Source organism: Acinonyx jubatus, chromosome A2, assembly GCF_027475565.1.
Source record: "Acinonyx jubatus isolate Ajub_Pintada_27869175 chromosome A2, VMU_Ajub_asm_v1.0, whole genome shotgun sequence".
NCBI lineage: Eukaryota > Metazoa > Chordata > Mammalia > Carnivora > Felidae > Acinonyx > Acinonyx jubatus.
The window spans coordinates 19595267-19621185 of record NC_069383.1 but is presented as its reverse complement, the minus strand read 5'-3'; the positions used below and the strand labels follow the sequence as shown (position 1 = coordinate 19621185).

Here is a 25919-nt window from a genome sequence, read left to right as displayed (position 1 = left end):
TTTTGATAAGTCTGTAAGCAAAGAATTATTACTAAGTTTAATATCTGGTACAAAGTTAACGTTACTAAGTTTAATGTTTGGCTTTCTCTAGTAACCTTATTGTTTCATATGTTTTGATTCTAAATTTCTACAATGGTATTTGCCCCTCTCTAGTGCCTCTTAGAACCTGTGTTCCCCACACCTCATGACCTGATTATTAATACAAGTACTAACCTTTCTCCAAACTAGTTAGTTCTTTAATCTGGCCTTAAAATAAATTCAAGCAATTGTTCATTATATTTTAGCTTACCTATTACTAATCAGTTGCCGGGAAATGTAACTTAAAGAAAGCACCTACTGGATAAAGGTATTTGTTTGGCATAAATATTTGCATCAAATCTTAAAATACTAGTGTATGAATCTAGGAAACGATGTGTGTATACAGGCATATGTAAAATTTATTTTTAACAGTAGGCTTAGAGGACATGTTTGCCTTGAAGCACTCTTAAAGTAGTTGGTCTAGAGTAGAACTCTTTAGCATTGCTTTATATGCCATTGAACTCAGACTTAGAATCATGATTGAGACACCCCATAATGCAAATAGAAATGTCCTGAGGTCATTGTGTAATTTTATAGGGCTCTTCACCAAAGCCCAGAAAAAAGTAGTAAATTATATTAGCATGATTAACTCCAAAAGAGCTGGCCTTTTTGGGAAGCCAGCTGAAAATCAAATTCTGTGTGTTGGCACACAGTGTATAGAATAGGCATTATATGGTGTACATATCTACATGCATTTTTCCTTTGATCAACACAGCGTTTAATTAACTGGAATGAAGTCTTCCACAAAATGAAAATATGTCTTGAAAAAAATGGCACCAATAAAACAATACCTTGAAGCTTTCTACTCTGAGTCCCAGTGGATTAGTGATTTCACTTTACATTTGAAATGACAGTATAGTGGTGATTATTGCTCCTTTGGGATGGATAAGAAAAGAAATGGTGCCCAATTTTATTAGTCATTAGTATTCTCTGTTATAAGTGATATGGGAAGCTCTGCAACTGGAAGAACATGGCCTGAATATATTTTTTTAAACAAGTAAATTATCTTTCAGTATTAGTAAAAACATAGTTTGTCTGCCTTAGAAAAAGAAAACCTTCAAACATAATTTAGCTTGTCTGTCATTTGAAACACTTCTGAAGACATAGCCCCATGGTCCAGGCCCATTTTTCTTTGTCAGGAGATGGTTCGTTGGTTCCTGGGTGAAAGTTTTGACATTTATGCTACATTCTGAGTACTTGAGAAACCAAAGGGTGCCCGTTATTCTGGGATTAAATAATGGTGTCTCCTCTGTCAGGCAGACATTTGCAGTATTCTGTGTATGGTCTGAAATCGTTGAAATGCCCTCTTTCCTTACATATTTTTATTATGATACTATTGATTACCATTCTTGTTAGATTTCTCTTTGTTACTAGTCATCTTTATAGTGTCTTCCATATGCAGTCCAGTCTTTCTCATCCCCACATTTATTGCTGGATGGATTAAGAAATCCATTCCTGAAACTGTTTTGATCTCCAAGCAAAGCAGCCTACTCCTCCAGCTGTATCTTGGTAAGTAATCCTCACAGTGGAGCGATTGCGTGGAACCATGCTGAAAGTCCTTTCCCTGACCATTTTCGGCTTCTTCCTTGAGTGTTCATCCAGTTCCCCTCCCATCTCTCAACTCTCAACACATACAAAGTAAGGGAAACTGAGCAATCTCATGGCCCCAGTCTTCACATACCTGCCCAGTCATGACAGCTTTGAAGTAATAAAGATTTTTATTCCTGATTTTCTTGAAGGGGAGAAGAATCACTTTTTAAAATTCATCTGAAAGCCAAACGTTATAAAAATCTTTTTTTTTTTTTCCCTTATTAACACAGTATTTATTTGTCTTCCCTCTGTCAAACCCTGAGTCAAGAATTTTCCCCAGGCTGCCTGGCAGTGGGAGGGAGGTATTCCAAAAGGAACACACAGGGCAGATGAGACACTGGGGAAAGACCTATGGGAAGTGGAGACAGCTCTGTCACATGGAGAAGAGCATGAGAAAGGCCCCCGTCATGCAAACGAGTCCCGTGGCCTCCGGGAGGGCAAAGCCCAGATGACGTAGGGGAAGAGCTGTTGCTTCAGAGAGGGGTTCCTGGCATAACCAATGATGAGGCTCCCAAACACAGTCCCAGTTCCAGCCCTGGAGCCAGCCACCCCTACCGTGGCAGCCCTAGCCCCAGTGCACTTGGCTGCTGTGTCCTGTCCCTTGAAATGGCGCTGGTTCGGAAGCTGCGGCTGGGAATACGTGAGGTCAGGGGGTGTGGGACTGCCAAGCTGCCAAGGATCCATCTGTCAGTGTCTCCAGTGGTTTTAGCGACACTGCAGACAGTGATGGGCTCAGCAGCTGAGAGGTGCTCCTGACCAAGAAGGGACGGAGACTAACTTTGCACTGAGGGGCTTTGGCCGGAGAGTAGTTCCCAGTGCAGAGAAGACGGGGCGGAGGGGGATCCTCTTCGGATAGCTCTTCCTAACACCCTTCAAGCGTTTTCCAGCAGCCCCTGGTCATCTCTCTTTCTTAAAAATCAGTGTTTCTTAATATTGTCAATGACTTAATCACATTTATTAAGCATTTGCTTCGTGTCAGACGATGCGCTGACCACATTATAGGCATTATTTTTACTTTGCCCAAGCGGCCTTATGCGGTATGCTCTCTTGATATCTTTGTTGTTTTGGAAGGGGAAATCGAGGTTCAGGGACTTTGAGTTACATACCCCTCATTACACAATAAGGAAGTCATGGAACCCTGGTTCAAACCCAGGCAGTCTGATCTGATTCCAGAAGTTGCTCTCTTGATGGTCATATGCACTGAAATCAGTAAAACTGTGTGTAATTCTGCCTGTGTCCGCACACTGAGGATAGAAAGAAAGATGGCCATACTCAACTCGGTCTCAGTAGCCTCCAAAAAAGAAAGGCTATTAAAAAAAGGTGGGGGGGGGGGCGTCTATTAGAGGAAGGGAGAAGCAGGATAGCAAAACACTAAGACTTTAGAGAAGAAATTATTTTCGAGCAAAGTTTCAGTAGGTGTGGCCAGATTGTGTAGCATGGCTCAAGGCTGAAGAGAAAAGGGGAGTGGTCCTGAGAGGGTGACCCCTGTACCAGTGCCGTCTCATCTCTTGGGAAGTTGTTAGAAATGCAAACTCTCAGTCCCACCCAGACCCGTGGAATCCGAAACACTAGAGGTCAGGCCCGGGATTTTGCTTTGTTGCAAATCCTTACAGGTGATCCTGATAATGTGTTCAATTTTGAGAGTCATTGTAAATGCTCAGGTGAGAACACAAGACTTATTTCAAGACTTTGAATATTATTTTCACTTCTCTTCCTTGCAACCAGAAGGAATAGATCTGGGTCTGATTCCACCTTGCCTGTCTCTGGTCCAATAGTATTTGCAAAGAGAAGCAGTTGACAATATATTCTCTTTTTATTTATTTTTAGTTAAAAAAGTACACTTTATGGATAGCAAGAGCCAATGTTTTACCCTCAAAGAGTTGAGCCTCTTTTCAACTAACCTATCAGTCTTGAAAAACTTACTGTTGTTGCCATTATTTAATGTCTGGGTCAAAACCAAACCATTGACAGCTTAAGTCATTGTTGATCCTTGTTAAACTAACAGTGACTGATGTCCATTAAATGTCTACTCATTTTAAAAGTTTGACATGCAGGGGTGCCTGGATGGCTCGGTTGGTTAAGCGTTGGACTCTTGATTTCGCCTCAGGTCAGATCAAGCCCTGCATCAGGCTCTGTTCTGGGCATGAAGCCTGCTCTCTCTCCCCCTTCCCCCATGTCTAGAATTGACATGCAATTCTAGAAGTTCTGAATTACGCTTATCTGAGCAACTAATGTTGTGCATCACATCCTGTTATAGTAAAAGCCAAAGGCCTGTCCAGATTCATTTATTATAGTGAAATATGACTGTAGTAAGGATCACTTGAAATAATACTGTCTTATATGAAGATTAACATATGGTTGGTGTATTCTCCACATTTCAGAGATTATCTGTGCTGTTTCTCAGGTCATTAAAAAGCAAAATATAGTACTGATTATGGATCATTTAAGCATGACATTATAAATGTAAAACAAATTAATAGTCCCCCTTACATTTTGGTCTTTTTTTTTTCTTTATAATCTCTTGGGGTTTTTATTGTTGTAGTTGACATTGAAGTGACATAATTTACTGATTTCTTGAAATTAACTGCTTTTGAACAGCACATTAATCCCCCTCTCCTTTTTACTGTGTTTCTATTATATTTATTACGGTTATATTTTAACTTACTTGTTTGCATGTTTTCAAATCTGAAGGCAGAAAATCTTGTTGGTGTCCCATGCCTAGGGCATAATTACTGGATTCCTTTTTTTCTTTTTAAGTCGTGTCACAAATGGTCCAGTCAGTCGACCCTATGCAATATATACATTTAATAAACATTCACTGAGCACCAACTTTGTGTGTTAATTGCTTTAGGAAACATTCTAAGCACTGACTGGCCTGTACTTGGCTGCATGAGAATTAGTACCTCCGGGCCCCATCCCTAATGATTCAGACACTACAGGTTAAAGACTGGGACCTGAGAAGCTAGTATTTGAAAGCTCCCAAGGTAATTCTAGTGTTCTCTTAGGGCTGAATGATAAAGAGATGGTCCTTTCCCTAGACTGGTTAGTCTTCTTCCTTATCTTTTCTGTTACTCTTTATCTCTGTTCTCATTCATAGAAACAAGCGAAGTAAAATAGGGAGATGATGGCTTATGTTAATGCTACAGAAGTGGAAGGCACCTTCACAGATTATCTTACTTAACTGCTACAGTTTTTCTGTGAGGTAAATACTATTATTTGCATAATTTTTTTCATAAAGCACCGAAGGTTACAAAATCTTACACAAGGTCATGCATCTAGTTAGTTCTACAGCATGGGTTTTAAAACCCAGAGGCGTGTAACTCGGGAGCCCACGTTCTTTTCCCCTAACATAACCAGCACTACCATACAATGGAAATTAGTTGTTTTATAAACGTGCTATGCTAAACTGCATATATGTGTTCAGGTTTAAGAACAAAGAAAAATGCAAATAAGTCGAATGCTTCATTAAAAAGAGTTCAAATGCTCTAGGAAAAAAGGGGATGAAGTTGATTTTATGTTTGTGGCCTTTGATTTTATTTTTTTCTCCTGTGCTCTGTGTATTTGTGCCTTTTCAGGAAAAGAATGCCTTTGGCTATTTTTTTTTATTCAGTGTGTATAGTTTTAAGTAGTGATTTCATTTTTGAGTTGAAGCTACTAATATGAAAGACAATGTGTAGGGGTATCGTACAACTTTATTTTTTAGCACTATACATTATATATCTCTTCAACTCGTGAAAAGAGCTACCAACAATTAGTGGGCATGTTACTCTGTACCAGGATCTAATGTCTTGGTTTTTTGTTTACATCAAGTATGTTGGCTATTGTTTTTCTCTCTTAATGGTTTTTAAGGCCATGTATTTAGATTTTGCATAGAATGTTAAAGTTTGGAGGCCGATGGTTAATTTATTTGTGCGTGTCCTGTGTCTATAATATGCAAATTAAAAATAGGGTCATGATAATAACTTAGTCAATAAGAGTAGGCATGTGTTTTACCAGTACGATGCCATGAATATATTATTTCTTATAAAGGTATGCAGTAACCTTGAGGTTGCTTTTGAAAAGTACTGTTACTGTTAATTAGTATCAACATTCACCTTTTTAGAGCCACACGATATGATGCAAATGTTTGCAAGGGTGAAATCTTAACACACACTAAAGAGGCCAGTGTGAACTATATTTACAGAGGGTTATATTTACATTTAGACTGTTCAGAGATTCATATTCTTAAACTCCTCTGTGTCTTTGGGATGCCCTTTGCCTTAGCCCCTCGTGCAAATCTATGATCAGCCTTCAGATCCACTCCTCAGTAGAGTTTTGCCTGCCTGACCCTTTTTATGCTGAATCAGTGATTAGGTGCGTCACTTCCTGTAGAGATTTATCTGAACGTGTGTCTTCTTTACTACTGTGAGATGTAAGGACCATCTGTAGGTGCTCCAGCAGAGTCTAAAGTATTGCACATTCTCTAAATGTTTGATTTTGGCTTAATGAATAAAGTTTATTACTTGCTGTTGTAATGGAGAACGTACTAGAGCAATTGATTTTTTGTTATAGTTGTGAGATACATATTGTGACTCTTATTTTTAGGAAAACTGAGTTCCAGAGTAACTAAAAAGCTTGTTAGAGTCATATAGAAGGTTCCTTAAATTTAGTCTGACACTGTAATCATTTGTCTTTCAATCCTATATACTTTTCAATAAAACAGCATTTGCCAAACTGTTCCAAAAGACACTAGTGCCCCAGGAAACGTAGCTGGAGTCATGGCCTATAAGGGACAAGACAGAACTTATCGGGGGGAAACCCTTGCTTAAATAAAATCTAGTAGTTTTTTTTTTGGGGGGGGAAGGGGGTTGTTTTTTTTTTTAAACTCCAGGACTTTTCTGAACTATAATGTACTGAAGTGCAGAGTGCCAGAAAGATTCATATAACATAGAGTATTTTACGAAGTTACGTGTTAACCCCATCTTTAAATTTACTCTTCTCTTGAGAGACTATTTTTTTTTTTAAAGATACAGTTTAGAGAAGCTGCACTAAATGAATTCTGTATGATGTTGATTCAAGTTCTTTATATCAAAGTCATCTTGACTTTGTGTGTGAACAAAAGAAATTGAAAGATACTGGTTGTGGACTACTCTTTTCCTGGATTTGTCTCTGATTTACTCTCTGAGTTTTGCAAATTCCAAAAGTGCAGGAAATCATTTCCATTTATTCATTAATAAAGAGGTTTTCTGGGGAAGACACATGTTAAAATACCCAACCTTGGAATTTGTGATTTTGAGCCTGTAAGTCTATTGTTTTGCTAATAGGTCCTAGTCAACATGTATATGCCAGATAATATTACAACAAATAACCATGGACAATCCACATTCATTTATTTTACTGAATTTATGTTTTATTTCCTGAAGTAGGTTGGCTTGGTAATTGTTTTTTATATGGAGACTTAGTTATCCAATGTGGTCCAAGGAACATTGCAGGGACCACTCTATGTTGTAGTTTATTTGTTAATAAAGGGAAAAAACCAGAGTTCTTCTCTGCTATTAAATATCATCTTGATAGTATCTGTTTTAAGAAAATTCAACTGATCAAATTCAAATCCTAGGCTTAACATGAATTAAAGTTTAATTACAAGAGGGCAGTTAGAGGTAGTTGTGATTTCAGAAGGAAATCTCCAAAAGATAATAGAGATTGTGGTTTTGGGGAGAGAATCCACAACACTAGTTGTAAAGAGAAAAGAACCCATTAGTGTCCAGTGTAATCAGTATAAGGGACTATTACTGCCATCACTATATGGAATTCGTGATGGTAGAAGGGACAATTGAGTTTTTATAGTTTCCTCCAGGGACTAAGTAACTTAATTTGGTTAAATGTAGTCTGGAAAAAAAACATCCACACAAAATAAATATTGTGACTTTGAGAATGAGAATACCTGGCCTATTTGAATTTGAAAAGGAAAGGGGAGCTCCAGCTGTGAATTAGTGTGGAAGCAGTGTGACCAGGGACAACAGGCTCCACCATTTTCAAGCTTAATGATCTTGCACAGCTCACTGTCTATATTTACTTAAAAGGAAGTGGACTATGACTATAATTCTGATTATAACCTAGGAGTGTGAAAGAAAGTAAAGTAAATATGTCTGCAGCTGATTTTTTAGATGACGTGAAGGGTACCTGGGTGGCTTAGTTGGTTGAGTATTGGACTTCGGCTCAGGTATAATCTCACGGTTGTGAGTTCAAGCCCCACATCAGTCTCACTGCTGTAAGTGTGGAGCCCACTTTGGATCCTCTGTGCCCCTCTCTCTGCCCCTACCCTGCTTGCGCTTTCTCAAAAATATTTTAAAAAAAGAGAAAGAAAGAAAGATCATAGGACTGATTTTTTTTTTTTTTTTAGTAAATATTCCAGATCTGATCATCTAATTGAATTTTATCCATGAAACTCCTTAGATTATTTTTTTAATATAAAAAACTCTACCAGGGCACCTCGGTGACTCAGTAGGTTAACTGTTCCACTCTTAATTTTGGCTCTGGTCATGATCTCAAGGTCATGGGATCGTGCCCTGTGTCAGGCTCAGCATGGAGCCTGCTTAAGATTGTCTCTCTCTCTCTGCCAGTTTCCAGTGCATGCACTCATGTGCTCTCTCTCTCTCTCTCTCTCTCTCTCTAAAAAAAAAAAAAAAAAGCCACCCTTGCTCCAAACATTTCTTTTTAAGTTTATGTATTTATTTTGATAGAGAGAGAGAGCAGGAAGGGCAGAGAGAGAGGGAGAGAATCCCAAGGGGGCTCCGCACCATCAGCGCAGAGATGGATGTGAGTCTTGAACTCACAAATGAGCTGAAACCAAGAGCTGGACCCTTAACCAACTGAGCCTCCCACGTGCCCTGCGCTGAAACCAAGAGCTGGACATTTAACCAACTGAGCCTCCCCGGTGCCCCTAAACATTTTTTTTTAATCTTCCTTTGGAATTACCTTACAGAAAATGTAAGGACCCAAAGGGTAAGTACAATTGCTTTATATATCTTCATATATGTTATATATACTTACATATAGTCTATGTGTATGTGTACACATGCACACATATTTTTATAACGCCAAATGAAAGTACCTAATTTGTTCACTTTTATATTCATTAGAGGTTTAAATCATTTTAAATGATCCAAAAAATCTGTAATAGACAAAGATATGTAACAACTTCACTTTTTTTTAATGTTTATTTTTGAGAGAGAGAGAGTACATGCACGGGAGGGGCAGAAAGAGAGGGAGACAGAATCCGAAGCAGGCTCTGAGCTGTCAGCACAAAGCCCAGCGTGGGGCTCGAACACATGAACCATGAGATCTTGTCCTCAGCCAAGTTCGATGCTGTACTGACTGAACCACCCAGGCACACCACCATTTCATTTTTAAAGGCAGTTTCTGAAGTAGAATAGTTTTAACAGTGTCAGTACCTCTGAGGTTAATATCTAACATCCATAGGCAAGTATTTTGAACGACTTTTATTTGGATGTTTACATTATCGTATTTTTTTTCAAAAAATAGCAATTATCTGGGCCACCTGAGTGACTCAGTTGGTTGAGCTTTCGACTTTGGCTCCGGTCATAATCTCACGGTTCATGGGTTTGAGCCCCTTGCTGGGCTCTGTGCTAACAGTTCAGAGCCTGGAGCATGCTTACGATTCTGTGTCTCTCTTTGCCCACCCCTAGCCCCCTCCTCTGATGCTCGCAGTCAGGCGCACGCACTCTCTTCCCCTTCAAAAATAAATATTGAAAAATTTTTTTAAAAAACAGCAATTATATTATAGCATATTCTTACTTGGTGAAAGAAACAGGATAGGCAGGGAGTTTGTGAATAAAATGCAGAGATGGGTATCAATGAAAATAAACAGTATGTTAAATTGGCAAGTGGTATTCCATCAAAGGGTTAAAAATACCTAGCAAGTCTTAATTTGCCGAATTCTTAATTCATCGAATTCTTCTGAGTAATTAAAATTAAAATATAGTCCTAAACTTCAGAAAATTTCCATTATTCGCATAACTCTTATCCTCCAAAAGACCTGAGCAGAATATAATAGGACTGCATAATTCACAATCTCTGAAAGGATCATCTGAATTGGAGCTGAGTTGAAGCATAGTATTACCTTAAAGATTTTAATGAAATTGAATATTAACACAATTAAACAAGATCAACCAGATCAGAAGCTAACAATCAGATCATTTTAGGCACTGTTAAAGAGCTTGCTTCCACTGGGGCTTTGCTGTGCCAATTGCTCATGTGCTGTATTTGTGTATTAAACTATATTTTCTACCAGACCGCATTTAGGTAGAAGTTCCGCTGCATTTATAGCTTTAAAAGTGATTCAAGTTTTTTTTAAAGACAAAAGTATAGTATTCACTTGGCCTTTCTGATAACGTGTTAATGGACTTCCCTCCCATCCAATTTGAATCGTCACTTGATGACCATCCTGTGGATGTATGCATGATGCATGCAGATTTCTATGTGAAAAATTACACATGTGTATACCTTTTTATTTGATTCGTTCCATTAGCCTCAATATAATTAAATTATTATGATGAAAACATCCAGTTAAACCATTTCCAGCATGGTACCTTTATAAGAATTTATAAAGTATATGTACTTTATAAGAATTTACAAATTTGATTGATCAGTTACAAATGCCTACTGCAAAGGTGATAGACACACATATGTATATTTGTATTTGTGTGTACATGTATACAACTATACAGACTCCTAGGTCAACATTGAGCGTAGCTTTCGGTTGCCTACTAAGTGTACAGATCAGCACTCTCCAAGAGAGAGATAATATGAGCCACGTTAGGAAAAAAGGGTAAAGAAACAGATGAAATAAATTTAATAATATTTTATTTCACCCAACACATCCAAAATGTCATTTTGTTAATCTTAAAAAATCAAACTGCCAGTTTTTTTATCAGCAAAAATGGGTTTATTTCAGAATACCAGAGAATTGCAATCGGAGACAAGCTATGTCAAAACCAGAAGCAATTCCAGAAAACCAAGGAAGGGTACAGAGAAGAGGGAGGAGTTGGGAAGGCTGTTACAAACAAAAAGCCCATTGGAGTGCCAAGTATCCTTGTTTTTCCGGTGGCCAAGTTGTGAAGGTCTCTCCTTGACTGGGCTGTTGCTGGGGTAGAAGGAAAGCCTTTCTTCTGCCTGCTGGGAGAGTGAAGTCTGTGCCCAAGGTCCTTCTCTTCCTGTGTGCGCCCCCTGCCGGTCTCCATTCGAAATGAGACTTCCTTTCATTAATTTTCCACAGTTTCCACCTGTAATTAATATAAAAATCACAAGATACTTTACATTCTTCTTTCCATGCTAAATCTTAGAAACCTGGTGTGTATTTGACACTTAGAGCACATCTCAGTTTCGGCTGCCCACATTTGACTTCACAGCTGCACGTGGCTTTTGTCGCCACTGTGTCGGACCACGCAGTCACGTCCGCGTCTACGCCCAGCGTGAGGGGCAAGGAGGGTCGGGATTTTGAGAACAATGCAGTTGGGATGAAATCAGAGATCATTTAACAGTTTCTCCAGTAATCGCTGCTTCCTTACTATAGAAAGTTCAAAAACAAGAAAACAAAACACAGGGTAGGGAAAAAAAATAGCTTTCTAAATATACATGGACGCAAAGACTATCTGCCAAAGACCTGCCTGAATTATTTTTCTTTGTTTGCTGACAGAAGCCACATTTTCCAAATTCAAAGTAAGAACCACAGAAAGCTCCACTCCTTGCTGATTCCTTCTCAGGTTGGGGAAGAAAAGTCTGCCTGCCTCCCCATTGGAGCCATCAGCAGCTTTCATGAACATTCCTGTTGGGGAGGGCTGCCCCCCCCCCCCCAGCAGCTCTGAGGGGAGATGTGGGGTTATGTGAGTAATCCGCTTCTCAAAAGAGATTGCAAACAGAAGATTCTGCAACTTTAGACTCTTAGGCCCAATTCATATGAATATGAAAGGGGGTGTCTTAGTCCCTAGACTGGGCAGCTTAGGAAACAAATTTATTTCCCAATGTTGTGGACGTCGGAAGTCCGAGGTCACCAAGGTACCAACCTGGTTGAGTTCTGGTGGTGAGTTCCCTTGGTTTACAGGTGGCCCACCTTCTTGCTGTGTCCTCACATGGTGGAGAGGACGCACTGATGTCTCTTACTCTGCGTAAACGAACCCTGATTCCATCGGGATGCTCCATTACCATGACCTTATCTAAGTTTAACTACCTCCCAAAGACCCCACCTCCAAATAACCATCACATTGGGCTTCAGTGTGCAAATTCTCGGGGGGCGGGGGGGGGGGACACAAACATTCAGTTCATCACAGAGGGACTGCTTTCATATCTCAGGTGTTCACTGTCTCCATTTCTGGTAAAAAACAAAACAAATCAGTTCTTACGCTAGTTTGTGTGTACATACTCAGTGGCCTTTTCCTACCTGTTTTTTTTTTCTTAAACTGACACAAAATTGGAGCCAAGGGACTCATTTAGCATATAATTAATTGTCAGGTTCTTTGATAGAAATCAACTTGTACTGGTGATTAGTTAAGAAAATGACAAAAAACATGGGGCGCCTGGGTGGCTCAGTCGGTTAAGCGTCCGACTTCGGCTCAGGTCAGGATCTCACGGTTTCTGAGTTCAAGCCCCACAATGGGCTCTGTGCTGACAGCTCAGAGTCTGGAGCCTGCTTTGGATTCTGTGTCTCCCTCTCGCTCTCTGCCCCGCTCCTACTTGCCCCCTGTCTCTCTCTGTCTCTCAAAAATAAACATTAAAAAAAAAATTTTTTTTAAATGACAAGACACTTGTTAAGTAGAAACAAAGAAAAAGAGAGTTGACAATGGTATACCAATTAATTCGATTACATTTCCTATTTTAGATTATAGAAATCTGTTCATTTTTCCCCCTCAACTCTCAAATGCTTATTTCTGAAAAATGTATGTTACCATTTTTGTTTCTGACAGATACAAGGACTTGGAATTTTGAAATTCTGCTTATCTTAAGTGACAGTGGACAATTACTTAGATAATGGAATAATAAAAATGGTACTTGAAATTTGCATGGTGCTTTACAGTTCATATTATTTGTAAAGTGCTTTTTTGAAATCCTCAAGATAGAACCTAATGAAAACCCTCAGATTTCGAGAACTTTTGAGCCTGGGCCACCCAGCTGTCAGCCAAGATAAGTCCTGCTTCTGACTTAGAAAACCCTTAGCTCTTCTATTAGAATGCAGCTGACTTTCCTGATTTACAAGAATTATAGGAAAAAGAAGACAGAAAAGTAGAATATGTGGTCAGTACGGGAAAAAGAAATTCTTCATAAGTGACTTACAGACTAAAATGAATGATTAGCTTGAAGCTCAGATTCAGTTGAAAATAGAGTTTGGGAAAGAACATCAATTCCAGTTGGCTACATAGGGCCATACTGATTGAAAGGGTTCCGTAACTTATCTAGTCCTAATAAGAATTTCTTTGTCACTGAAAAAGAGGAACTGACTTGAATTGATGTTGTCTCAAGGAAAAAAGCAACCAGTGTGTTTATTCATTAAATATTTATTGAGCATGTATTATGTTCTGGAGAACAAAGACAGGAATGTCCGCCATCATGGAGCTTCAATTCTGGTGGAAGAGAAGTTTCTATTTCACTGAAGGCACTCTGCTGAGTATTTGATACTCTCTCAAAAGTCCTACCATGACCATTCAGCCTCTAACATTATCCTGTTTCCAATTTAAAGGTGAAGAAACTGAGTCTCAGTAAGTTGCTCAATATTGCACAACCAGTAAGCCCCAGGAGTGGTAATTAAACTTTGTTCTGTCTGACCCCTTTACCCAATGGTTCCACTACTATTCTGTCTCCCAGGTCACCCTCTTTATGAGAGTACCTTTCCAAATGTCAGCATTTAATAATGTTAGAACCTTGTAAGCCTGCTCATCCTTTAGTTGCTTTTATTCAAAGCAATCATTTTGTAGTATTGGCCTTAGCTTTATCTTCAGAAGAAATTACATGTGATGTGTCTAGTCTATTTGGTTGCACAAATGACTGCTTCCCCTCAGTAACAACAGGACGGTTCTTAATGGGCTCTATCTTCAGGATGTGATTCTGATAAGCAGTTGCCTCTTTAATAGCATAGTCTGTCATAGCAAAGGACAGCCCATTATAATCAGGCAGCGTCCGCCAAGGTTGACTCTGGTGGCCATACTATAGAAATAGATTTTGTGAAGGAACAGAATTCAGGAGGTGATGTCAAGAGAAAAACATAAAATAGAAAGGAGGCAAGACAGAGCCACACTTCCTGATCGGCTACAGTGAAACGTGTTGCATGCTGATGATCCCCAGCAGTTTGTTGTTGGGCTCTGCCCTAGCACGTAGAGTTGTTACCTGGATAATCATCTTCATTCTTAGCAGATTAGGGTTTTGACTACGTCCGGCCCAAGGGAGGGGGCGTAGTCATGTTTAGAATGTGTTTGGCCGAATCTCAGACTTTACGTACTGGAGGATTACATCTCTTGGTTGCCTGTGTGAGCTTAGCGTTGTGTTTAAGATTTCCCGGGATGCAGCCATCACTACCATCATGTGTTTTCTATTTCCTTTTTCAGGGAGGTGTGAGATCCTAGTGTCAGGGTAAAGAAGCTGGGGCTCTCAGGCCTGATTGCCTTGGTGCCACTCTCTTCCTGGCTCTGAAACCTTGGGCAGATGACTTAGGGCTCAATCTCTCCATTTCTTCATCTGTAGAATGGGGACAGCAATAGAACCCGCTTGATAGGATTTTTGTGAGTGAAGCACTTAGACCAATACGTAGCCCCCGGTACATGCTACATGTATTAGGGGATTGTTATTATAATGGTGGTTATTATTACAGACGTGTTATCATGCTACACGTAAATCGGCCACCATTATTTTCTTAGCATCAAATGGCAGGTGAGCAAGAACACTGACCTTTAGATTCTTAGCACTTTGCCTATGAACGTTGACAAGTTTGTATCAGCCCTGGGAGACCTTGTGAATTTAACAAAACAGTGCGTGGGGTAGTTGTAGGGCATCTAGGACACAATATGTGCTATTTTAGGCAGTTGAGTCTGCTGTAACAAAAATGCCATAGGTGGGCGACAGCAGTAATTTATTTCTCAGAGTCCTGGAGGCTGGAAGTCCAAGATCAAGGTGCCAGCAGATCTGTGTCTGGTGAGGACCTGTTTCTTGATTTGCAGGTGGCCGCTCTCTTGCTGTGTCTTCGCCTGCTGGAGAGAGATCATCTCTCTCCTGACTCATAATGGCCCTCACCTCGTTCACGAGGGCTCTACCTTCATGACTCCATTACTTTGGGAGGTCCCCACCTCCAAATACCATCACACTGGGGCTTCTCAGGACTTCAACATGAGTTTTAGGGGGACATAGCATTCAGTCCATAGCACTTGGGGAGAAGCACGGTAGCAACCGCACACGGGTAATGGTGAGGCTCACACATCAGATCGGGGTGGCCCTCAGGAATATGCTCATCTCCTCTGCATTGGACCTTGTAAGGTGCCTTCCTGTGTCTTCCCTCTCATTCGCAGCCCTGCGGCAGTACAGTTGCTGTGGCTCATGTTGTAGGTGGGGATTTCTCAGAGAGGCGAGCTGAGTTGGAGATGAAAACCAGTTGGGATATAAACTGGTGGTTGCAGGTATGAAATGCTACTATATGAGACCTTTCTGTAACCCCAGCTATGTTTACTGTACAATCAGACAAAGAAGCGAATTCCAGAGCAGTTGCTACTGACTTCCTCTTTGTTTTGCTTTAACACTATTGCCACGTGCTTTTTATTTTCCTTTTTGTAAGTAATCCTAAATCAGATAACCATGTCATGTTAGCCTGAAAGTTAAGCTATGTCAGGCTTAATTCTATCAACGGCAAAAAACAAAAACAAAGAAGGAGGAGAAGAAAAGGAAAAGCCATCACCACCAAGATATCAAACATTTTACAAAATGAATGACGGGCAGGGATAAATTTAGCACAGGGATAAATTTAGTGGAGTCGGTGGGGGGTGGGTGGGGAGCGAGGTACGACATGCCATACCGTCCCCATAGAACAACAGCAGTAGAAAATAAGCTATATCATTTTTTACTGACTTCTTCTTTTGGTGATTGAGGCATTTCGTTGCACAACCAGGAAAATAATAGGTTACTCTCACAATGGGAGAAGTTTAACAAATGCTCAATCATTCACCTACATCATCACTGTCGTTGGCGAGAGCTTTACTGTATGATATTGATGCCTTGCTTCTTTCTTATTGCCGTATTCTTTTCAGATTCAATCTGTCTGCAATGGGCCACTAAACATTTCAATTTGCTACCTGTAGAGCTGGATTGCAATGTTCAGGCTGAAATGAGAGAGAAATGGATTTAGTGAAACTCAAAGCAGAGACTTTCATGGATTTTTTAAGAAGAATGCACAAACTGAAACCCAGATAAGATACATGTGATCACTTTTGAGTGTCTCAAAGAAGTACATGGTATTAAGCAATTCATGGATGTTTATAGGGAAAATAGACTCAACTAGGTACTGATGAGACCCCCTGCAGTCTGAGGACCACAGACTCTGCCGGCCTGGGGTCTGCTCGCCTATAGTCGGTGCCATTATACTAGCCCTTGAATACTTCTAATACTGTGCTAGTTTAGGCGCTCTTAAGGAAGCTTAGCTAGTGAAGAAGACGAAGTCCAAATTCTGGCCCCATCAGACTGAAAGGAAGGATTCCAGAGTTGGGAGAGAGGTTTTCTCTGCTTTGCAATTATAAGGGAAGACAAGCTGACTACAGAGGAGTGAAGAACCAAGAGAATCACAGCCAGCTGAAACAAGAGCCTTGATTTTACCATTCCTGCAGCCCTCACCACCTTTGGGACTTACTGTTACATGAGAAAATAGATCCTCTTCCTGGTGCTGCTGAAAGCATGCTGATGTGTAGATCACCTTGGATGTTTTTATATGTCTCTCCTCTGTCGCTATATGAGTTTGAGAAAGACATCCATCTTTGGGCCTCATTTTTCTCTTCTATGTAATGGGGTAGGTTGTATCTGTTGATCTCCAAAAAACTTTTTGTATAAGCCTGATTTCAGTTAATGTTTTTTTCCTCCATATTTGGCCTTTCTCAAAATCCTCAAAAGAGCCACTGGTTCTTGGTGGCTTGAGTAAATAGGGGAGAGCTAGAGGACAGAACGCCAATTGTGGGTAGCCTTGCACTGAGCATTCTAGGCTTTGGGCTGCCAAGCCAGTTACTTGGGGATTTCAGGGGTCTCACTGTTCTCTTATCTCTGGCTGCCGCCACTGAACACTCCCGATTGGAAATGGCCTTTCTTTACCTGACTGTAGACTACAAAAATGGATCTGTCTGTGACTCGTTCCCCGTTGGCCCTGAAGTAGCCATTAGAGTCTTTAATGGTTTCCAATGATTGGGGAAGGGGGGTGGTCATATTGGGAGTTCAACAAATGGGAGAGATCCCAGGTTAGAGATTAAAAGTAAGAGTAATTTAGAATCTGAAACATAAAGGCCCCTGTACTTGGAGTGAATTTAGGGACTTGAAATTTTTTTTTTGGCCTATCCTTGCTCTTCTTTTTTATTTTTCTCTGAATTCCTACTTCTTAGGGACTTTCTGTCCTAATTGTGGTAAATTCAAACATGGTACCTTCTTCTGCATTTTGTGTGTTATTTCACCAGACATTGCTTGTTTGTCTTCTCTTCACTTTCAGGGGCATTTGGGTCTGGGGGGTGGGGGACGATGATGCTAGAATGCTAGGGCCTTGAATTATCTTACTTGGGGAGGAAGAGCTATTTGTGGTACAGACACAAACTAGGCAGGCTACTTCTTGTGGAAACTTAGTCTTACTGTAGAAAGCGTATTTCTCTATAGGAAAGTTGTTGTCCAAGAGCCATATTATTTCTTTTCAAATGGGGAGCACTATTTATAGGTGATGCACAGTCATTCAAGCAAATAGCTTTGCCTTGAGTTACATAGAAAGTATATCCCAATCAAGAGCTTTTTTTCTTCTTGGGGCTCCTGGCTGGCTCAGTCGTTTGAGCATCAAACTCTTGATTACAGCTTAGGTTGTGATCTCACAGTTTGTGATATGGAGTCCCGCATCAGGCTCTGTGCTGTCAGCACAGAGCCTGCTTGGGATTCTCCCTCTCCTTCTCTTTCTGCCCCTATCCCTCTCACGCTCGTGCGCCCACTCTCTCTCTCTCTCAAAATAAATAAATATGCATTTTAAAAAATAAGTTTTTTCTTCTTAAAAATATTATAGGCAAGTTCTCAAAGACTATATGTTAGACTGCTACCTTCAGAGAGGCTTGTCCTAGTATTGATACTTAGCCAATATTCTTTTTCTAGAAGCATTCCATTCATTCAGCAATTCACTCAGCAAATATTTCTTGAATACTTCCTGTGTGCAGAGCACTGCTAAGTGCTGGGGACAGAGCCATGAAAAAGTTGCCATGGGACTCTACCTTCCAGAGGCTTTCAGTATGGTAGAAAGAACAAACTTAACCAGGGATTGCAAGGGCTTGTTAGAGTGGGAGTACCTGTGTGTATTCACTCTTCTGTGAGCACAACCTATTTATACACGTGCACTTGGAAAATTTGGAGAGAGGAGAGCGCTGCTTTGGAAGGATCTGAGAGCAAAGTGCTCCCTGATCATCTTGGCAGGATGCATTTTGCACATCTGACCTTAACTGTTAGACTTGAAGATTTAAAGTGATTTTTAATAAAGATCTGGTCTCCTGCCACGAGATATACAAAGAAAAATACCTTGGGATTGGAGCTTTCTTCTAGAGTATTTTCGTGTAATTAAAGAGTTGATTTTTTTTACATTAGTTTTAGAAAATGTTCTTTAAAAGTAGCTTTCTTTATTTGGCAATATTTCACACCAGCTCTATGTTCCTTTGACTCAGATATAAATAAAGAAACAATAAACTATTTTTAAGTTCATTTTAAGGTTTTTTTTTGTTTTGATAGCAAGTAATTGTATTTGATATTTTCCATAGATTCAGATTTAGCTGTAGAAAGAAAGAGAGAGAGAGAGAAAGAAAGAAAGAAAGAAAGAAAGAAAGAAAGAAAGAAAGAAAGAAAGAGTAAAAGAGAGAGAGGAGAGAAGAGAGAAAGAGAAAGAAAGAGAGAAAAGAAGGAAAAAAAAGAAAAGATCAATCCAGAAAAAGATGCATTGTTAGAATTTCTGAAAGCTTCACTACTTTTTTTATGTAACCTTTCAGATGGCTCATGCCAAAGAATGAAATAAGTAAAATTGCCCTTTTCTGTGTAATTCAAGGTTAATAACTGGTAAAAGAACTTTTGAAAATTAAGTGAGCATTATAATTTTACAAGTGATAGGAATAATCTCCTTTTAAATTAGCATTATTCATTTATCAACTCTTTAGTTGATATACGTCTCTCATTCAGTTGTAGAAGTTTTCTCCCTTTTAGTCTGTTTTACTCATCAAGGCCCAACAAAACTGTGAGTGTTCTGTGTGTGTCCCCCTTTCTCCCCATACCCCCAATCTAAAGCTCTCCACGATCTTCTCCCCCCCCCATAGATCTGTATAATTTTATTATAATACAACACTCATATATCTATCTTTCTGCTATGTTAGGAGTTCCTTGTGTCAGAACAGTGTTCTTGTAAACCCAGGCCCAACATAGGGCTCAGTATATAGCAGGTGCTCATATGTATGCAATGAGTGGATGAAATGTGGCCTTCTGAAGAACAAAATATACATACAGACTTAACACACATACAGCCAGGAAATCTATATTAGATGAGTGGTGTCGCCACTGTTGAAGGTGTTAAGTGTATAGGGTCCCTCCCCTACATTTGGGAAACTTAAAATTTCCATGAAATCCAAATGCATATTTGTGGAAAAGATGCCCAAACTAATGATATATAGCAAAGATGTGCTTTGTTCAGACACCGAAGGGTAGCCTATGCTGGTGAGAGGTTCAAGGATCTCCCTTTGCTAAGGAGAGTCAGGAACTTTGTCATTTGAGAAATGAGATTTTAGCTCAGTCTTGAAAGAGTGGGTAAGATGTGTGCGAGAGGGTGGTTCTGTCCATTAGGTTCCATCTTGTTATCAATTCAAAGACTGATTGCACAACCTCACGCAGCATCCGTTAGGGCATAGATTTTACTGGAGAAGAGGAATACTTACACAGCTAAGTCAGCAAGACAAAAGAAAGCACGGTTTCCCCCCATTCTCCATCATCCCCCAGAGCAGTGTATGGGGGCTTTGGCTCTGGCGAGCTTTCAGAGTGGCTTTGAGATCTCCTGTTATTCTGCCTTACCATCACCAGGAATGAGAAAGCATCCTTGTCATTGAGGGAGCACTGGGGCTGCTTAGGTCCAAGCAGTTCAGTTTGGAGTCCCAGCTGCATCCAGAAGTTGTCTGAGAATGTCAGCTGCCTAGTCTCTAGATGCTTTCAGACCCGTGGGAAGTCTCAGTCTCCTTTTCTGAAGGACAAAGCCATCAGTGCTGTGGATAACTAACCTTCACCTGGAGTGCAGTCCCTTCTGTTGGGAAAAAGGTGTTCACCTGCTCCAGCTAGTGTGTTTCCAGGCAACACTGAGTGAGCTCTGGGGGTCACCATCAGATAATCCTGCTCATTGCACAAGAGTGGTCAAGAGTTTGGGGCCTGGAAGTAGAGACCTTAATTCCAATCCTAGCTTGCCTACTTACTGGCTATGTGACTGTAGACCCTTAGTCTCTCTAAGCCTCAGTTTTCGGAGATGGAAAATAATAATAATAATAATAATAATGATAATAATAATAATAATTGATTCTTCATAGGGTTGTAGTGAGATTAAATAAAATAGACAGGTAGCACCTAGTAAATGTTCAGTGAACATTAGCTATAAAGGAAGGATAATGATTCTCCAAGAAAGGTGGGAAAGGTGAGAATGTGTGAGAGCAGGCGTGCTCTGGGGACAGTGAGTGGACCAGTTTTGTCAGGCTAAGGGCTCATTCTGGGGAGAATAGGACTGGATTTGTGGTGGGCCCTTAATGTAAGACTAAAGAGTCATCCTCCCATCAGTTTGGAGCCAGTGAAGATTTTCTTGTCAAAATATGACATGTAGAGGAATTTTTCAGAAAAATAATGTGGTGGTAGGCAATCCAGGTATATTAAAAGGTAAGGAAACCGAAAGCAGAAAGACCTTATAGGCTAAAAGTAATTTATTTTCCAGGAAGCTGTGGATTAGAGTTGCTTGAACTTTGACTTCCATTCTGTCTGCCATCAGCCTTCACCCAGTGAATTATAATCCCAGTTGTAGTATGCTTTCCGAGCCGTGTCCCTCCGCTGTTATTCTTGACTGTGTGCACAGCTTGAGGCTTAGCATTGTAAAAACAGTTAAAAAACCATTTTTAATAAAGCATAGTAACAAATAAAAATACTGGCAAGCAATATGTACAAAAGGAGTGTCTTAGAAGTGGGTTTTGGTGATTTCTCATTAAAATGAGTTGACAAACTTAGGAACAGTTCTACCCCTTTTCAAGAAATAAATATTCTTAATTAGGGAGAGTTTTATAAAAGTTTGCAATGTCTTGTTTACCATTGTTTTCCAACCCTGCTTAGTGTAGAGCTTTATAGAAACTAATCAAGAAACGATGGATGAATGAACGAATGAATGAATTGATGGGTTGCAAAAGAGTTCAGAATTACTGCCTAGAATAGTCTTTTCTTTCTTAAGTGAATTTATCCCTGAAATAAAATACGGGATTTTGAGAGAGTACATTATCAATAAAGGATTGTGTTCTGGGCCTTGGGCTACTTAAGATCTCTGAGTCCTAGTTTTCTTATTTGTAAAAACGCGTATTACACCTATTTTGCTACGAAATGATACTTAAAAGATAGCAAAAAATAGTTCAGAATTATATTTAAATCTGCTAAATATGCAGCTAATAGGGGTTATCGTTTCAAGAGTGTTGCCTGTGAATTATGAGAATTTAAGGCACAACCACCAATAAAGAAACCACCTTTTTTTTTTTTACCTTGAAAATTAAACAGCCAGTTAATTTACCAGCAAAATAGGTTTATTCAGGAATAGCAGAGAAATTGCCATGATAGACATGCAAACTGTGAGGAACCGGCAAGTCTGGAGAACAAAGGAGAGGAGCCTGCTTGTATAAAGGAAAGGGGGGAGGCTGGGGAAGGGGTTGCCTTGACTAAAAGTCCAGTGGAGGAGACCAGGAGTGGTGGCTTCTCATCGGCTGGAGCTGTTGCTGGGCGAGGTGGAAATCTTTCGTCTTGCTGGGCTAGGAGGGGAAGCCTCTTCCTGCTGGAGAATGCAAGGGACGCGTGTGCCTCTGGGATCTCCAGTCGACTACAGGTAGTGTGTGAGAGCTCCCCTCAGGGCTTCCCCACTCCGTTTCAAGTGAGGCTTCATCTTCACAACTTTCACATGCAAACCAGTCAGCCTTAGGATCTGATTTGGAAGGTATTTTCTTATTCACACAAAGCAAAAAGAATTAGTTACTTGGCGGATAGCTTAGGTTGTAAAATGTCTAGAAATTTCTGACAGTGTAGATTTTCCTGCCTCAGTTGTTTCCTGTTAAAATATCACGGGGGAAAAAAAACCAAAACTTTTAAGAGCAATATTTTGCTTAACTTGCTTATATTTGTGGCAGTCCAGCTGTGGTGTTTAGGAAACCATGTTTCCATGGGAGATAAGCAGAACATAGACCACTTGGAGATGTAGAAAAATGAACATTCGGGCAAGGGGATAGATACCTTGGATTGACTTGGATCGCCATTTGAAATATGCCACCTCAAACACGGCAATTTTATTTGGGGCTTAAATTTATCTGATAATTTTAAGAGAAAATAATTTTGGGGCTAAAATAGAACTTCTTAGTATGAATAACACCCTTCAGTTTTCCTAAGTAGCTAAGTGTTGTTTGATGTTACAGTTGTCATTTTGCTGTATTCCTTTTGCCTCAGTAAACTTGTCCTTACATTTACTATCTATATACAATTAAGGGGGAAAATGGAGAACTTGAAATTCAGAGACCTCATTCTTTTTGTCACTAAATTAATGGACTGGCCTGGTTTTGGGGAACGATGAGAAAATGTGGATCTTCATTTCCATTTTTTTTTCATTAAGAAAAACATTCGCATTTTGTACATTTATCACCAGTGGCATCACCTTGCAGTTTACTATTTTCCATACTCTTAGGAGCTTATTATAAAGAAAAATACTTTGGAACATCATCAAGCATACATTCTGAGTGTTACCTGTTGGGGGTTCATACGGTATCCTTAGAGAATGAACCAGGAGTCAAAATTATAATTGGAACCATTAATAAGATTTTAAAAGTCTCTTAATAGGAGGGCAGTGTGGTGTGGCAGAAAAAATGTTTGGAAGTCAAGAGGTCTCATTCCTATTCCTAATATTGTTACTGTGTCAGAGAACAGAGTTTCTCTCCTTCAGTGTAGGTCTTTGTAAGATTTAGAGAAATAGAAATGCAGATGTAATGTAATGCTGGGTGTTAAGATGAAGTTTCTGAACCCTTGTAGTGAGTTTCTCACTCCCTAGTGAGTCACGTGTCTCTTCTACACGTAGCCACTTGGCAGGTATACGTGGTAAGAAGATGTTTGTTGGGAGACGGTTTTCCATGGGTTTCTTGTGTTTCTGCACGTCTCGTGAACAGAAAAGCACGGCAGGTTTTTATTGGAGACTGTCTTCTCAATGATAGTTGTTCAGTGAACAGCCTTGGGATAAGGAAAAAAAAAATGTCTCCTCTCCGGAGCAAAGGGACAGGTTTATTGGCTGTCCAGTCTCATAACAATAATGTCTCCCAATAGGAGAAAAGATTGAGAGGGTTTGCTTGCAGCCCATTATGAAGGATCAGGTTTCCTGACCCCAGGATTCTGCTCTTGTCCTGCACCCACTATGTGTCATGCATTACCTGACCCTTGTCACGTGGCTCTGTGGGAGGTAGGCCTCAAGGAACCACAGGAAGGAATTGATGATGCTCTTACTGTTACTGCTACAGTAAAATGTTGTCTCTGACCCACTGGGCTTTTTTTTCCTGGCAGCATTCTTGAAACTGGGAGGCTAACTTGTTAGCTTGTAAGTAGGGTAAAAACTCAGACCATCACAGTTTGTGACAGAGTTGAGTTTGAACGTACTGATTTTGAAGTAAGGTACATAGATCAAGTTATATACATCTGAGGCAGTTGGCAAGTGCATAGAAATTCTGGCCGGAAGAGGTCGGAACTCAAAATAGAAAATGTAACTTTACGATTTCTCGCTAAACAGACCTTACCTAGTACTGCATTTGGAGCTTGCCTTAAAACCATTGTTTCATTGCAGTGAAATGTTGGAAATGTATTGAGAAGGCACTTTGATTTTGAGAGTTAAGGTTACATAATGAGGGAAGACCAGTTTCTCCGGCTACACATAGCTCCTTTACCTGAGTTGGTTAGTCCTGTTGCTCTTGGGTTTATACTGGGTTCAGAGGAAATCAGAGGCCCTTTAAATGGAGAAAAAGGGTTACTTTCTTTCTTTAGAAAAAAGTCTAGATTCTGCAGACTGAGGAACGTTAAAGAAGAAACGTATCCTTTTCACAAGGAAAGGCAAACTGGCTGTTGTTAAACTCTGCTTTGGGCAATTACATGTCTCTATCAGTAGCCAATTTGGAAACATTATTGAAACCTCGGGGATTTTGTATAATGTAACTGGTGCTGTAAGCAGGAGTGAAAACTGTTAGGTCCCTCGGCTTGAATTCTAGGCATTTTAAAGGTCATCGGGAAAGGGAGAAGAATCCATTAATTTTTACTAGAGTGTTCATTTAAGCGTCTTCTGTGAAAATCAATGTAAAATTTCCCTGCCATTCAAAATGCAAAGTGGTGGAGAACTCCAAACTGCCCTAAATTTGTTGAATTTTTAAACAAGCAGGATTTGAGTTATGCCCTTACCACATAAATTCAGCTTCTCAGATTGGATTATTGCCATATGGTTGCAATAGCAAGAAAAATAAATTTATGTCAGTCTGAATTCTACTTGTGCATTTATTATTTAAGCTGCTCTTAACCTTTTCCTAGGTCAGTGATCATCTCATGGATTTGCTTTTACTCGCATGCCTCAGAGGATAACAATTCCTTTCTTTATGAGTATTATTTATAAGTTAAATGTTACTTCTCCATTTACATCAGTAATCTTAAATTATTCACCTGCTTTGGAATTCATATGTTACAAATTAGCCAGATGAAAACTGTCAGATGAGCACGTATATTTGCCCTCCTCCTCTGTTGCCCATTAAAGTAGCTGGTTTGGGAAAAATACCAAGTGTTCAAAAGGGCAGAGAAGAGGTCAGGTGGTCCCTATCAAAGTCTGCCTTGCTGCAGCTGGCACCAGCTGACCTCCTGGCACCTTCCCGAACTTTGAGCAGTTGTGTTAACCTTTCTACCTCCTGTGCGTTTCCTCCATTAATCACTCAGTGGAGTCATTGGGGTGGAGAAACAGAACACCTCGGGTTGCCTGGGTGGCTCAGTCAGTTGAGCGTCCAACTTGGGCTCAGGTCATGATCTCATAGTTCATGGGTTTGAGCCCCGCGTCAGGCTCTGTGCTGACAGCTCAGAGCCTGGAGCCTGCTCCAGATTCTGTGTCTCCCTCTCTCTCTCTGCCCCTCCCCTGCTCACACTCTGTCTGTCTCAACAATAAATTAAAAAATTTTTTAAAGTTAAAATAAATAAAAGAAATGGTGTCTCCCTCTGGGCAGCGGTGTGACAATACCTTTGGACTCGATCGGGAATAATATCTTGAGTTAGTAAAGAGGTTTAATTTTTTTTCCATAATGACTTAATTCCAAATTGAAATGAAGCCCTGAGTTATATAAATGAAAAAAATCTTCCATGTAAATTGCTAGTCATGCCAATCTAAATTATGTGAGTCAAAAATCCCGTTATCAAGATTAATAATTAGCCCCAGGCTAGCAGATTTGGCAATGGCATTGGTGCTCTGGGGCTGGCAAATTTAGTCTCAGGCCTTGGGCAGCTAGATCGGGGCTGGTTTTTCCAAGCTGATATTTCCAGTCTTATAGCCTGTCTTGTTGAATAGCTTGAAGCAGAAAGGACTCACTTGGGGCTGTTGAGCAACTTTCACTTAACTGAAAGATCATCTAAGCTTTGGTAGGATTCAAAGACAAAATTTTCAACCCACATCTGGAAGATAGGTTAGCAAGGCAGATTTTAAAACAGAACCTCTTCTTAATTTTTCTGGAGCCTCTTGTGCAAGGTAT

The 25919-nt window shown here is 40.0% G+C and overlaps 1 protein-coding gene and 1 pseudogene across 1 annotated transcript in view; one reads left to right on the top strand and one right to left on the bottom strand.

Moving 5' to 3' along the window:
• Positions 1-25919, top strand: part of EXOC4 (exocyst complex component 4) — a 743049-nt gene that overhangs the window by 404457 nt on the left and 312673 nt on the right. The window lies entirely within an intron of this gene.
• Positions 1823-17106, bottom strand: LOC128315006 (ATP synthase F(0) complex subunit C2, mitochondrial-like; annotated as a pseudogene).